This window comes from Esox lucius, chromosome 11, assembly GCF_011004845.1.
Source record: "Esox lucius isolate fEsoLuc1 chromosome 11, fEsoLuc1.pri, whole genome shotgun sequence".
Taxonomy (NCBI): domain Eukaryota; kingdom Metazoa; phylum Chordata; class Actinopteri; order Esociformes; family Esocidae; genus Esox; species Esox lucius.
This window is the reverse complement of record NC_047579.1, coordinates 4825126-4841571: the sequence shown is the minus strand read 5'-3', so window position 1 is coordinate 4841571 and position 16446 is coordinate 4825126. Positions and strand designations below refer to the sequence as shown.

Below are 16446 nucleotides of genomic sequence, written 5' to 3'. Positions count from 1 at the left end.
ACCAGGTGTGTGCAATAACAAGACAGGACAGTGCCGTGGGAGGAGGAGCGGCGTGGCTAGAAGGCCGGCGATGACGCGCACCGAACACCACGTCGGGAGGGGTGGCGCGCGTCCTCCATGCGCGTCCTCGTTACATTCATTTTGATTCATTAATCAATTAGGTAATGCCAATCAAGCCCTCTGCAATTCTCCCATTACTTTAAAAGAAATTGATGAAGCAATTAATTCTTTAAAAACAGTCCCCTGGTACAGATGGTCTAACATCAGAGTTTTATCACATATTCAGAGAAAACATAGCTCCTTTTTTAAGGTAAGCATAAAAAAATCACCTCTCCCTCCTACTTTATGCCAAGGGCTGATCACTTTAATTCCCAAACCAAATAAAAACATTACTTTAATAGATAAATGGCGTCCAATAATGTTACTAAATAATGATAATAAAATAATTGCTTCATTATTAGCTAAAAGATTCAAAGGAGTATTACATTCTATTATTGATGAAGTACAGTCTGGCTTTATGCTAAACAGACACATATCTAACAATATAAGATTAATATTAGATATTTTAGATTATTCTGATATAATTAATAATGACAGCTTCATTTTCTTCTTAGATTATTACAAAGCTTTTGATACTTTAGAAAAAAAAAATGTATTTCAAGCTCTTAAAAAATGTTGATTTGGTGAGTTATTCTGTAAGATGGTTAAAATGTTATATTGAAATGGAAATAGTTCCATTAAACTAAAAAACCTCTCCCAGATTTTTCCTTAATCGTGGTGTTAGACAGGGATGTCCAGTGTCTCCTTATTTATTTTTAATTGCGGTACAATTTCTTAAATTGCATATTACAAGGAGTAACCTAAAAGGCATCACTTTAGGAACTACACAATTAATCATAAGTCAATTAGCTGATGACACATCGTTGTTTTTAGAGGACTCCTTTCAAGTCCCAGTAGCCTTAAATATCCTTCAATCATTCTCTAGAGCTTCTGGTCTAAGTCTGAATAATGATAAATGGGAATAATTGCCCATTAAAAATTGCAATGTTTTTTCAATTTGTGGTATAGCTGTTAAAAGCACTGTAAAATATCTTGGTATTGAAATAACTAAAGATAAAAATAGATGCCCAACAAATTTTTATCCGATTATTGCTAAAACAAAGAAAAAACTTAATTGTTGTCTTCAAAGGGATCTATCTATTAAAGGAAGAGTTTTGCTCACCAAGGCCGAGGGACTTTCTCGTCTCTCTTATGCGGCCCAATCTCTTTATGTTGATAAGTCTATATGTAAATTGATTGATAGAGATCTGACAGATTTTGTCTGGAAAAATAAAAACCACTATATGAAGAAATCGGTTATTCTATACAACTATAACAAAGGTGGTTTACATTTGATTGATTTTAGTTCTTTAAATGATACTTTTAAAATAAATTGGCTTCATTGATATTTGAAAAATCAAGACTCCATCTGGAATTTCTTCCCAGAACAAGCCTTTTCACATATTGAGGGTATAAGCTTTTTATTGATGTGCAATTACAACATTTCAAAAGTTCCCATCAAACTATCAAATTTTCACCAACAGGTACTTTTGGCAAGGGCTTTAATATACAAACACAATTTCACCCCCCATAAATTCTTTATTTGGAATAATTAAACTATTTTATACAAAAATATATCTTTATTTTTTGATAAATGGTTTGATAATGGCTTACTCTTGGTACATCAGCTATTTAACAACCAAAGTTTTTTAATGACTTTCGAATTTCTTTCTAAATACAATATGCCAGTTACACCTAAAGAGTTTGCCGTAGTTATGGGGGCTATACCAACAGGAATCTGTATCCTCTTTAAAAACTGCAATGATTCAAGATGCTCATTTTGCCAAGTTCATACAGAAACTGTTTCTCATCTATTTTGGTCATGTTCCAATACTGAAAAACTATGGAGAAATATTCATTAAAGATAATATCCAGCAAGATATTTCAGTAAACTTTAAAGACCTTATTTTTGGATACTTTCATTCTGACCTATATTCACATCTATATGTATTTGCAAGGCTATTATTCACTTCCAGATTTTCAACAGTGGTTTGGTCCCTAATCTGACTACAAATGTGCACACACAATGTTTAAGTGCCTCTTGATCGAAAGTCCTTCTTCTGGCGCTAGTAGTGTCATTGGCTTTGGACATACGCGCAAGATGCGCCATCTACCAAACATTGTGTCAGCAACACTATCCCATTCAAAGCAGGCATGGGTCAAAATGACCCCTGACAGAGCTTCTTGTGGATGGCTCCTTGAATGGTTCAGTGAATGGCTTGGTGCTTCTAGTGTTAACCTCAACACGCTATGTGAAGATAGGTTGCTTCGCCTAGGTTTTTAAAATTGCTGCCACTTACACTATGAAACCAAATCCCTTATTTTTCACTTTAAAATGTACTTAATTCACTCATTACTATTAATATAATTAAGGTGGTGTTTAATGGATTTTCAAGAGGTTAATTAAGGGATATTAATTGTAATTAAGGTGTAAATTAATGGTTTTTAATGGATTTTGTGCATGGTTTAAGGGAAAATTAAAGGGTAAAATCCCTTAAAGCAGAGGTGTCAAACCGGTTCCATGGAGGGCCGAGTGTCTGCAGGTTTTTGCTCTCTCCTTGTACTTGATTGATTAATTAGGTCACTAATTGGTTAGTTTCTACCCTCACCTGGTTGTGTAGGTCTGAACTGGGAACCAATTCATAGGAACAACCAAAAACCTGCAGACACTCGGCCCTCTGTGGAACCGGTTTGACACCCCTGCCTTAAAGTGAGCTAAAATTCATTAAAATTACCCCTTAATTGTTCCTTAAAGTATACTTTGTTTACCACTTAACAGTCATACTTAAGGTGGTATTTAATGCAATTTCAAGTGGGTAATTAATGGGTATTAATTGCATTTAAGGTGTAAATTAATAATTTTTAATGGATTATGTGCGTGAAATTAAGCGCTAAAATCCATCAGATATCCCTTAATCTTACTGTGAAGTACTCTTGATTTGTAAATGAAGGTGTAATATTAGTTTTTTACAGTACCGACACCCCTTAATATACACCTTAATCAATGAAACACAGGTGTTATGTGCATGGATTAACCAGTAATTCCTGAAAAAGTAGTATTTTTAAAGTACAAATGGATTGTGAAGTACTACAAAATCCATTCACTCCTGAACTCATTCCGTGAAATATACTGAATGTGTACCATTCAAGTGGAACTGAACCGATTTATGAAGTATGGCCCCTATGATTGTTGTTGTACGATGACAAAATTTTAGCTGACAACTAAAATAGCAAAATTGTGCATTTGTAAATAAAAACGTTTTAAACTTTACTATTTCAATATAGGGCGCGGCCATCTTGGAATCATCACGTGAATGAGGTAACGAGCATGGTTACTTCTCCCTGACAGCTAGCAGGCATTACTAGATACGAGACTGACAGATTGATAACAGGTAGTTAAAAATGTATTCAAACGAACCAGCAAAAAAGAAATGCAAAGGGGATCATATTACATAGCCCCCAGGTAGTACAAATTAATTTTACAGTAAAGAAGACTACCATTTCTTACCTCTCAAGTGGCAACCAGACCCGCAACCAAGAGTAGCCACTCTGTTCAGCCGGAAGACAGAGCGTGAAGACGCGCTAGCTATAGGAGGTATGGTCTGTAGCTGCTAAGCGTAGTGTAGATATGTATATATTGTAAGATATATAGACTGTAGCTAAATAATTGGTGGTACCGAAACATGTTTTCAGGTGTACTGCCTCTTTCTAAATTCAACACAGATGTGTTCTGAAGCGTGGTACCCAGCTAACATCTATTTAGGTTAGCGATGCTCAACCCACCCTATCCTTTAGCTAGGCCACTATTGTAAGGTTTATATTATAATACCCGATCAAATATTTACTTAAATTATTTAAAAACTACTATATTTTTTTAAACCTGCATTTCATAACTGTTGTATTCTAGTAGCTTACTTGTGTACTAAAAACGAGGATGTGTGTTTGCAGTAGTGTTGGGACGATAGACGAGTTTAGTACTTATCACGATTATGAAATCGTGGAGAAATTCCATAGCCGGGATAATCGTAAATCAGGATAATCCTCCTGAGTGAATTGAAAACGGTTTGCCAGTCGCTGAAGTTTCCCTGACTGCTTGTTTTATTTAACAAGGGGAGCGCTCATCTCTCGTCGTACGCCACTAAACACCCTCAGCAATGTATGGTCAAAGGAGCCGAATGGCTCTGCTAGCTTAATTAGAACAGTATTCAACTTTGTCACTATACAAGTACAGTACAATAAATGCAGTTAGCATCTAACAAGAAGTGCAAATAGAGGACGGCAGAACATTTACTTGTATTAAGTATAATGTATGTTACAGATGTGACATACAGATGTGCAATGAAGGCAAATGCAGAACAAATGGCAATTCTAAATGCCATTTAACATCCTCTGCAATGTGTTGTCAATGAAGCTGGTCATGCTAATAAATGCATTTACAACTCTTCTCCAGAATCATTAAAATCGGAGTTACTTGCCAGTAAAATTTCAGATTCTAGGTCAGGGGTTCTCAAAGTCTACATTCAAAGGTCCAAATCTGAGTTTTCATCAATGACAAAGGTCCGGAACTATTGGTAATTACAAAATTTGTTTTTAATAAACATGTATAACAAATTAACATTCATTTTATGAAAAAATAAGGTACCTTTTGCATTCAAAATACATGGATAACAAGTGCAAAAGTGGCAAAACAATTCATTTAAGTGTCTGGATTTTTCTTAACAAAACACCAGAAAAGTAACATGCATGGTGCAAAATACAGAGCAGTCTAATGTGAGAAATGGCACCGTCTGTCTCCCATCAGCTGCCGAAACCGTGGCACAAAAGGTGTGGTGGCTAGATGGAGACACTGGCCTAAATGTTCATTAGTCAAGGTGCTGCGGTGTGAGTTCTTCACAGCATTCATTGCTGAGAATGCAGACTCACACTGATAGGTTGAGCCAAACAAGGTAAGAACACAGATGGCTACTTTCTGTAGATTGGGGACATTTTCAGCTGTGACCATTTTAGTCCAAAAGGTAACAGTGTCACAGTCCACTTCCTGCAAAGCCACATTTTCCTGCAAGTCAATGAGTTCAGTTTGCAGAAATGCCATGCTTGCCCACGGGAAGATGCTCTTAATTTCTTTTGAAAACTCCTCAACATTCTTGACCAGGAATGGAGATGGAATGCAGAGCAGTACTTGTCTGCCTACATTGAAGCCTTCAAAGCGCATCCTGAAATTTTCAGCTAGCTTCTCCAAAAAGGAAAGATGGTGACGATGGTGATTGCCATTAGTCTGCTGGAGAAGAGTTGGAAAGTGGATATGTGGCCCTGTGATGTCACTCTTAAAAATCTCCAGCGGCCTTTCAAAGGAGCGTACTGCTGCCATCAGATCATACACTGTTTTGCCTTGGCCCTGGAGTTTCAAATTTAGTTCATTTAAATGAGATGTTATGTCCACTAAAAAGGCCACAACCTCCATGGTGTCATTATCCTTCAGAAAATCCAAGTAATGTCTGGCTTTGACATTCTTCTGCTGGGACAAAAACATCTCCAAATCTTTCCTGATGGCCCAAAACCTTTCCAAGACTCTTCCCTTACTCAGCCACCTAACATTGTTATGGAGGAGTAAGTCGTCATAAGCAGCATTTACCTGATAAGAGAAAGAAAAGAAAAATACAAATTAATAAATACATAACTTTTTTGTGTTGCATAAATATTCATAAAGTGAACACAAACACTTTTGTAAATGTAAATGGTTAAAGTCTGTTGGAAGTAGATTTTGATGACAACCTTTAATAGTTCCAAATGCATATAATAATATTTTTTTCACAATGAAAAATTATTAAATAAAAAAATATTTGCGAAATAAGGATTGACTTATCATCAGTCAGTGAGGAGATTTTCAGTATTTCCTGCATTAATTATGCCTTAGTTACACATTGATTACATTTGTTAAATATGTAAATGCTCTCTCGCTCTGTGTGTGTGTGTGTGTGTGTGTGTATGTGTGATCAACACTTAATAAACCCCTATTGACCCACACAAAACACAGTAGAAGTAAAAAGTCAAATAAATTCTCACCTCAGTCAGGAATGCCTGCAGAAGACGGTGCTGAAGGGCAGAGGATGCTCTCAGGTAGTTCACAAGCTTCATAATAGTTTCCATGACGTCTGAATATTATTTTCCAAGCAGGGCCGTTTGAAGGAATTTGGGGGCCCCAAGCAAAATGGACATGGAGGCCCCCCCACACGCACCCAAAGCCTACAGGAACCACAGCATAGCCATACAGTTTAAGTTCACCCACATTTATTTATAAAAAAGGTTTACAGTGCAAAAACTGCTGTTGCATATACTGTGCATAAATAAAAAAAGTTTACAGTGCAAAAACTGATGTAATGTGCTATGTGCATAAGAATTTATCGTGTGGTTTTCCTAACCCCCATTTGGTAAATAGATTATTTTGGTAAATAGATTATCACGGTGGAATAATAGTTCATTTCATTAGCACTTTCATCAAAACCTATTACAAAACTACAGCAACGTCATGGAATTAAACAGCGATTTTGGAACAGATCTGCGTCATAATGCCGTTTGACATTTCCACTCTTCACAACTCCCAACTGTATAGTTACAAATCAAACAGAATGGCTTCGTGCTGGATTGGGGCAAAATACACGGATACCTCTCTGTCCAATCATCTTTAAAAACTCTATTTTCTCCATCAACTTTTCTTTTCCTGGACAATGACATCCTCCACACCCATTCAAACGCTTACTGCAGGGAAGTGTCGCGCGGCTTGCGCCCAATTACGTCAAAAGTATACACTTACTGGATGTCATGGCAACTGAATCAAGGAGGAAAACTTTAAATATATCGCCTTCGCTTTAATTTCGGACCATCTCCACGTCACGGACACTGTCCATATTTTACAGTCTATGGTAGAAATACGAAATGGAGGCGGGTCCGGATTGAATTCCCTCCGGGTCCGGATCTGGACCGGAGTCCGGACTTTGAGAAGTGCTGCTGTAGGCAATACTTCTGAACAGGGTTGATAATGAAACTAGTTAATGTAAAAATGTGCTGTCACAAGTCAACTGAACAATGACTTCACAAAGTTAGCCCTTTCTTCTAACTGTAATGTATATAAATGTCCTTAAAATCAACCAGTAATCTGCATACCGGCATACCTATGACTTATACATATCTCCCAATAGGGTGGTAAGGGCTAAGAGATACACTCACCTAAAGAATTATTAGGAACACCATACTAATACTGTTTGCCCCCTTTCGCCTTCAGAACTGCCTTAATTCTACGTGGCATTGATTAAACAAGGTGCTGAAAGCATTCTTTAGAAATGTTGGCCCATATTGATAGGATAGCATCTTGCAGTTGATGGAGATTTGTGGGATGCACATCCAGGGCACGAAGCTCCCGTTCCACCACATCCCAAAGATACTCTATTGGGTTGAGATTTGGTGACTGTGGGGGCCATTTCAGTACAGTGAACTCATTGTCATGTTCAAGAAAACAATTTAAAATGATTCAAGCTTTTGACGTGGTGCATTATCCTGCTGGAAGTAGCCATCAGAGGATGGGTACATGGTGGTCATAAAGGGATGGACATAGTCAGAAACAATGCTCAGGTAGGCCGTGGCATTTTAACGATGCCCAATTGGCACTAAGGGGCCTAATGTGTGCCAAGAAAACATCCCCCACACCATTACACCACCAGCAGCAGCATGCACAGTGGTAACAAGGCATGATGGATCCATGTTCTCATTCTGTTTATGCCAAATTCTGACTCTACCATCTGAATGTCTCAACAGAAATTGAGACTCATGAGACCAGGCAACATTCTTCCAGTCTTCAACTGTCCAATATAGTGAGCTTGTGTAAATTGTAGCCTCTTTTTCCTATTTGTAGTGGAGATGAGTGGTACCTGGTGGGGTCTTCTGCTGTTGTAGCCCATCCGCCTCAAGGTTGTGCATGTTGTGGCTTCACAAATGCTTTGCTGCATACCTCGGTTGTAACAAGTGGTTATTTCAGTCAAAGTTGCTCTTCTATCAGCTTGAATCAGTCGGCCCATTCTCCTCTGACCTCTAGCATCAATAAGGCATTTTCGCCCACAGGATTGCCGCATACTGGATGTTTTTCCCTTTTCACATCATTCTTTGTAAACCCTTGAAGCAACTGCCATGTGATTGGTTGATTAGATAATTGCATTAATGAGAAATTGAACAGGTGTTCCTAATAATCCTTTAGGTGAGTGTATATTACAAGATGGAGGACAAAATGGCTGACCTGTGTAATACTTATGGATTCATACACTTCATGTGTGCATTACATTATGGCACAATGAAAATACAGACCAGCAGTGTTGTTGTTAGGCCTGGGTGTCCGGGGCTATAGCCCTGGATCGTTTATGAACAGCCCCAGATCACAAATTGACCAAAAAATATAATAATATACAGATTACACATTATGACAGTGTAGACGTGTATGTCGCTAGCATGTACATCAAACTTTTCCTCATGTACATTCAAAACCTTGTAATTTCTGTCCCGGGGGGTGGGGGGTTGCTAAGCCCTGAATGTATCGTGATCCTAGCAACGCCTCTGCCGACCAGGTATGTTATCCACACAGATACCTGACCCGATTCCTCCACAAGGGGCGCTACAGCCAACGCCCTAATGCATTTTACACACAAATATGCCGTTTCCACCCCGATTGATCTAGAATGCTGATTGTTTGTGTACATTCCTCAGGATGTACAAAATTGCATCAAGAACCTATCATGTCTGCCCTCTTGGATATTATTTTACAGTGAACATTTCATGAAACCTATAAAAATCCACATCAAATCAACAACGATCAGGCCAGGGCATATGTGCCTAATGGATGTCTCCCTGTAGGGTGTTTAAAACTACATTCATGCTGTGGTCAGATCCCGAAGCTGCTCCTTAATGACACGTATCTCTAACTCCCTCTCTCTTCCTATTCATTTTTGTTTTTATCTCTACTTCTCTGTCGCTGGCTCCTCCCTCCCTCCATCTCTCTATCTCCTTTCTGTTCTTTACCTCTATCTCTCTCTCTCTCTCAGGGACAATAGGAGACTGGAAGAACATATTGACAGTGGCCCAGAGTGAACGTTTTGAACGGTTCCACCAGGAGAGGATGAAGGACTTACCTCTCAACATCATCTGGGACATCACTGTGCTGCAGGGCTGATACACACATATACACACACATGTACGCTCATGCACACCCACACACTTGCACACAAATAAAGACATGCACAGTAGACACTGATTGAAAATTGGCAAAAAAAGATATGTAATAATATTGATCTGTGCGTTTGGGATGGTAGGCAATACGTTTCAGGAGCTCCCTGGCATATGCAGATGGTATAGTAATCAACATTAATGACAATTAACGCAAATCAGATATATATTGCAGGTATTCCTACCATACAGCTGTTTCTTCAGCATTTTCAACCACAAGCGAAGGGCTTTTGGACCGTGACAAACGCAGTTACTTTGACTAATTCAAAAGAAATAGATGAAAAAAAATGGCTGATGTGAGTATTGAAGGTGCGGTGAAATAGAATGTCTAGATTGTGGCAATCATAAGAAAATAATGTCCAGTTTTAATAAAACATATTACATTAAATATATCCATCCCACATAATATAGGATTACACAGTCCGTTGATATAAAAACAATTACCTGAAAACAAAACTCAAATAAATCTATGCAAAGGCCAAACTTTAGCAGTAGAATTAGTGGAATGTGGGCAAGGTCCTAAGGCTACATTAAGAAACGTTTTCATTTCAGTGTGTTGAAAAGATACCAGCTAAATGTGTTTATTACTAGGATAAAAACATACCTGGACTGGCCTGGACTGGGCTATTTATAGGCCTACATTAAATATGAAAATTAATAAAACTTCAGTTAAACCGTTTATTAATTACAATGTAAAGGTCATAATCTGCGATGTACACTTTAGAAGGTCACCTGCTTTCCTACATTTTCAACAGTAGACTGCAGTGCATGCCTTCAGGTTCCACAGTTCCACTGAGAATGTATTGACACTTATTAGGGCAAGTCGGTGTAACTTTTACTAATTTCAGTGTTGAACTTTTGTTGATAACTTGCGCAAGCACGGGGTTGAAGCCAAGAAGATTTCCCAGGTGCCCCCGGGAGTATGTAGTCCCTGGTCAACGCAGAGCAGTCTTTCTGAAGGGTCATGACTCATGTAACAGATGGGTGATAAAAACCAGGGCTTCAGCCAGAAGGCAAGACAATGTAACCCACCGACCCAACATGACCAGGCATGCCGGTCTGTCCAGTGTTCCAAGAGAAATAGGGACACCTCTTCCCTGGACTCGGACACAGAGGATCTCAGCGCGTCCCAAAAATTTTTTTTCCGTTACTTCCCGTATGTTTCAATGATCAGACACCACACAGTGTTGGACTGGGCCTGTTGAAATATCTTGGGACAGTCATAAATGATTTGTGAATTCTTGATCTCCTTTTGCAGCCAGGTTCTGCTCGCTCTATGATGTAGGCAAGATGCTGGGACAAGGAGACTTTGGGTCTGTCTATGAAGGGACACATAAGCAGGATGGAAAACATGTTATCCTTATCATTCCCTACCTTTACTGTCACTTCCTTGTATTCTGTCTTTCTTTCCTTTAGCCACTCTTCACAGTCTACTCTCTACCACTTTGCTTTCTTTCCTCTTGATTTTTTCCATTCTTCTCTGCTCTGTCCCTCTTCCCTCTCAACACTTTCCTATCTCTTCCCTTGTTCCCCTTGCATTCCCATCTCTTCCCTTGTTCCCCTTTCTTTCCTCTCTTCCCTTGTTCCCCTTGCTTTCCTCTCTCTTCCCTTGTTCCCCTTGCTTTCCTATCTCTTCCCTTGTTCCCCTTGCATTCATCTTTCTTCCCTTGATCCTCTTGCATTCCCATCTCTTCCCTTGTTCCCCTTTCTTTCCTCTCTCTTCCCTTGTTCCCCTTGCATTCCTCTTTCTTCCCTTGTTCCCCTTGCATTCCCATCTCTTCCCTTGTTCCCCTTTCTTTCCTCTCTCTTCCCTTGTTCCCCTTGCTTTCCTATCTCTTCCCTTGTTCCCCTTGCATTCCTATCTCTTCCCTTTCTTGTACCTTTCCTCTGTCTTTCCTCCGTTGTCGTCTGTTGTTTTGCACTATGACACATTAGCACACTTACGTTAATTATTCACAGCAGTGTTCTTCTTTCCCAGGTGGCCCTGAAGTTCATCCCTAAGGCTCATGATGATGAATACTTAACATTAGAAAGTCACAGTAAATGCTGGTCAACCTATTGTCGTATAGATTGAAATCTGGCTATGAGTGTTAGTCTACCTAGCAAAAGCAAGCACATTCAGACCGATGCAGTGTGCTAATCAACATCTCTTTAGCCTAGAACATTTTGCGTGTGTGTTGACCAACCCGCCTTAGCCTGGAACATCATGACTCGTGTTAACCAACCTCCCCGCTTTAGCCTGAAATGTCACAGACTTCCCCTGGAGGTAGCTCTGCCTTTGCTAGTGTCCCAGCCCTTGGCTTGTGACCACGTCGTGGCTCTTTTGGATTGGTTCAACGAGCCCGACTGCATCATCCTGGTCATGGAGCATCCCGCGCCCGGCACAGACGTGTACCACTACATGTGCACCGTTGTGGACGGGGCCTTCAGCGAGGACACAGCGAGGGGCATCATGCGACAGGCGGTGATGGCGTGCCGGCACTGCCGAGACCGCGGCGCCCTGCACCGGGACGTCAAAGGGGAGAATCTGCGGCTGCAAATGGACACTCTCCAGGTGAAGCTGATCGACTTTGGCGAACTGCTGAAGGAGGAGCCATACCACCAGCATTCTGGTTAGCCGGGCTTTAGAACGACGGCGGTCTACTGACGTTCCGTCACTGTGGTGAAGTAGCACCCAAAACAACACACCCCTCTCTCTCTGTCTCAAGCACCGCTGAGTACTGCCCGCCGGAGTGTTTCACCAAAGGGATGTACAACGGGCGCAAGGCCACCGTCTGGTCTCTCAGCGTGCTGCGGTTTACCCTGGTAAACGGGAAGCTGCCCTACAAGGATGAGTACAGAATCCACAGAGGACACAGGCTGCACTTTAAAACAGGCATTTCTAAAGGTATGCACACAGGGAGAGAATGGTACGGTTTTCACCTCGCATGGGATTTGAACCAACAACCTCTCATTTACTGGTCCAACACACTTGACCACTGGTTTGCCGCCTATCGCCCTACTCCAATTGAAAGTCTGAGACCTTCACCGCCACAGCGGCCCGTGTGCAGGCATCTTTATGCAGGGGTGAATTCGGCTGACTATTCTAACGTCACAAATTACAAATTAGGAAACGTTCATCGATTTTCAGTACGCTAATTTGCTTAATTAGCATTAATCAACTACTTGGATGTATCTTTTGAACCATTCGTGCCACAGACACAAAACCAAATGTTTCATACGTTTAAGCTGTCCCCACTGCAAATTTGTGTTGCGATCCCGTCCCCGTAAGCTGGTTTTCCTGTCTGTCTGTGTCTGTTTTGTGTGTTCCAGAGTGTGGCCCGTTCCGGTTGCAAGGCGGGAGGTCCAGGATCACCTGTTCCTGGTTGGGAATCACCACACCTGGTCCTGATCGGCATTACAACCCTACTTAAGCTGAGACCTGACATCCAGTCCCTGCCAGATCGTTAGTAACACTGCTACGCATGCAGGTACCCTGAATGTGCGTTTGTGTTTTTCCCTTCCTGCTGTTTCCCCAGGTGTCCTTTATGTTCCTGATTGTGCTTGTTGGTGTTTCCCATCTGGCAGTCATGAGTGCATCGCCTGACTGCTGAGGTGGACCAATCAGTGGACACCCCTTCTAATTGCACCACCTATTCCTTTTTCCATTACCCAATCGGATCACACATCCCTGGTTTAAAAACCCAGTCAGTTGGTTCTCCCAGAGAGACTCTTTTGTTTTACCCCACATGGACATAGACACTCATGAGATACATACCCTTTTTGATAGACATTTTGTTCATTCATACATCACTTAGTTTAGCACATACATCTCACTTTGTCATGTTTCATGTGAGTATTTATTGCTGTGGTGTTATGTTTGGTGTTGTCTAGTCCATTGTTAGCTGTTTAGTCCTTGTTCAACCTGTGTGGTTTGTTTGTCCCTGTGTCCCTGGGAAAAGTGTATTTAAAAAAAATATGTTTTATCAAGTCGCCCTTGGGCATACACAACCCATAGGAAAAACACTAGTTAGAACTGAGCAGACCACCCACTGTGTTTTTGTATTGGTTAGTAGTCAGCTAAGCAGTTCTTGAGGCAGGCAAGTTCAGTTTAGGGGTGTTTGGACTATTTTATTTCATTTCTTGGGTCCAGCTCAGCCCCTTTTCCCTAACCCCTTTACCGTGTGTTCATAATAAATGTTTTATGTTTTACAGTAGCTTTGGTTGTCTGTTGTTTGTTCTCACTGTGTCTTTACACTACACTAATTTGCATGAGTTTTATGTTATGGGTCTCTGTACCATCCACCCTGGGCTGCTAGAGCCACAGGTTCCGTAACAACGTGGGGGTCATCTGGGATATCTCATTGATACCCATGCCACTCATGCACCTTGGTTTAAGTGTCTAGGTCGGTGTTGAACTGTGCAGCTGTGACTGTGTGATCGGCTGGTGTGGTGATCAGTATTTGTAGGCTTGTGTTGCTGGCTTACGGTGGCTACTTTTGATTTGGATGCCTTTTTGGTTAACCCCACGTGGGAGGAATTTGATAGATGCCGTGGAGTGGATCTACAGGCTCTGGCTGACCATTTTTCTTTAACCATACTTAAGAGTTGAGTTAAAGCGGAGGTCAGAACTTGTTACATGTTTTGTTGGAGGAGCAGGTGCTTGTGTTGCCGCTGCCTGAGCCTGCTGCTCCTCTAAGCACGTCCATGTCTGAGTGTGAGGCCAAGGCTCCAGCCACACTGCCCCGTTTTGACCCACTCTCCCCACTGTCAGACTGTGATGCCAGAAGGGATGTCCATTCGACATGGCTCCAAGTGGAGGCGGAACAGAGAGCACAGACAGAACAGGAGTCGTGCAAATCTTGAGGCAGAGCAGGGAACGCGTAGGCTAGAGCAGGAGACGCGTAGGCTAGAGCAGGAGACGCGTAGGCTAGAGCAGGAGACGCGTAGGCTAGAGCAGGAGACGCGTAGGCTAGAGCAAGGGACGCGTAGGCTAGAGCAAGGGACGCGTAGGCTAGAGCAAGGGACGCGTAGTCTAGAGCAGGGGACGCGTAGGATAGAGCAAGGGACGCGTAGGATAGAGCAAGGGACGCGTAGGCTAGAGGCCGAACAGGAGATGCGCAGGCTAGAGCAGAGACTAGAGCAGGAGGCTAGAGCAGGAGACGCGCAGACTAGAACAGGAGATGCGTAAACTCGAGGCCGAACAGGAGACACGTAGGCTAGAGCAGGAGACGCGTTAACTCGAAGCCAAACAGGAGACACGCAGACACGTAGACTAGAGCAGGAGACACGTAGACTAGAGCAGGAGACACGTAGACTAGAGCAGGAGACACGTAGACTAGAACAGGAGATGCGTAAACTCCAGGCCGAACAGGAGACACGTAGGCTAGAGCAGGAGACGCGTTAACTCGAAGCCAAACAGGAGACACGCAGACACGTAGACTAGAGCAGGAGACACGTAGACTAGAGCAGGAGACACGTAGACTAGAGCAGGAGACACGTAGACTAGAACAGGAGATGCGTAAACTCCAGGCCGAACAGGAGACACGTAGGCTAGAGCAGGAGACGCGTTAACTCGAAGCCAAACAGGAGACGCGCAGACATATAGACTAGAGCAGGAGACGCGCAGACTAGAGCAGGAGACGCGCAGACTAGAGCAGGAGACGCGCAGACTAGAACAGGAGATGCGTAAACTCGAGGCCGAACAGGAGACACGTAGGCTAGAGCATGAGACGCGTTAACTCGAAGCCAAACAGGAGACGCGCAGACATATAGACTAGAGCAGGAGACGCGCAGACTAGAGCAGGAGACGCACAGACTAGAGCAGGAGATGCGCAGACTAGAGCAGGAGACGCGCAGACTAGAACAGGAGATGCGTAAACTCGAGGCCGAACAGGATACACGTAGGCTAGAGCAGGAGACGTGTTAACTCGAAGCCAAACAGGAGACGCGCAGACATATAGACTAGAGCAGGAGACGCGCAGACTAGAGCAGGAGACGCGCAGACTAGAGCAGGAGACGCGCAGACTAGAGCAGGAGACGCGCAGACTAGAACAGGAGATGCGTAAACTCGAGGCCGAACAGGAGACACGTAGGCTAGTGCAGGAGACGCGTTAACTCAAAGCCAAACAGGAGACGCGCAGACATATAGACTAGAGCAGGAGACACGTAGACTAGAGCAGGAGACACGTAGACTAGAGCAGGAGACGCGTAGGCTAGAGCAGGAGACGCGTAGGCTAGAGCAGGAGACGCGTAGGCTAGAGCAGGAGACGCGTAGACTAGAGCAGGAGACGCGTAGACTAGAGCAGGAGATTCGTAAACTCGAGGCCGAACAGGAGACACGTAGACTAGAGCAGGAGACGCGTAAACTCGAGGCCGAACAGGAGACACGTAGACTAGAGCAGGAGACACGTAGACTTGATTAAGAACTGGAGCTGCGTAAGCTGTGTGAGCGTATAGCGGTAGCATTGACATGGCCTGAAGAGGTATGGTGCTTACTGCTCCGGTGTATGTTTTACTCGTGCTTCTGACCGTATACTTGGTCTGTTTGCTTGGATCTTCTCACTCTGCGTACTCGTCTGATCCCTGTTTCCCTCTGCTTTCAGGATCTCCGCCCTGGACTTCACTCCTGGCGGACTACCGGAACCGTCTACCCCCCGTGGAACACGCTACCGCTCCAAACCTCACGTTCTCACCATTCTGCATGTCTGCCATTACCTACTTCATCACAAGATTGTGCTCAATAAATACCTGCTTTCTCACCACCTACCTTGTCTGGGTCTGCGTTTGGGTTCGGAACCTGGGTTCCTTGACAATTTGACATATGCTGATTAGCGTTAATTAACTAATAGTCTGTATATTTTGAACCATTTGAGCTACAGACACAATACCTGTCGTCGGTAACACTTATACAGTTTAACTATGTCATGTATGAAAATGTAAGCTAATTAGCCTCACCAACAGTATCTCTTCAACCTTTAAAATACAGGCTCCAAACCTTTCAATAGGTAAACGTTATTCTGAATCATACTTTTTTAAAGAGCTATTTGATTAGATTCAACTTTATAGTCATTGTACAGTACAAGTACAGTACAACAAAATGCA

The 16446-nt window shown here is 42.4% G+C and overlaps 1 long non-coding RNA gene across 2 annotated transcripts; it reads left to right on the top strand.

Moving 5' to 3' along the window:
* Nucleotides 1-3418: 3418 nt before the first annotated feature.
* LOC109616233 lies at nucleotides 3419-16101 on the top strand. Of its 2 annotated transcripts, XR_002197360.2 has the most exons (4): nucleotides 3419-3694; nucleotides 9183-12250; nucleotides 12676-12833; nucleotides 15948-16101. It is a non-coding gene; the product is annotated as an uncharacterized LOC109616233 (long non-coding RNA). The 2 variants fall into 2 exon arrangements; XR_002197359.2 differs by having other exon boundaries at nucleotides 9183-12833.
* The last annotated feature ends 345 nt before the right edge of the window (nucleotides 16102-16446 follow it).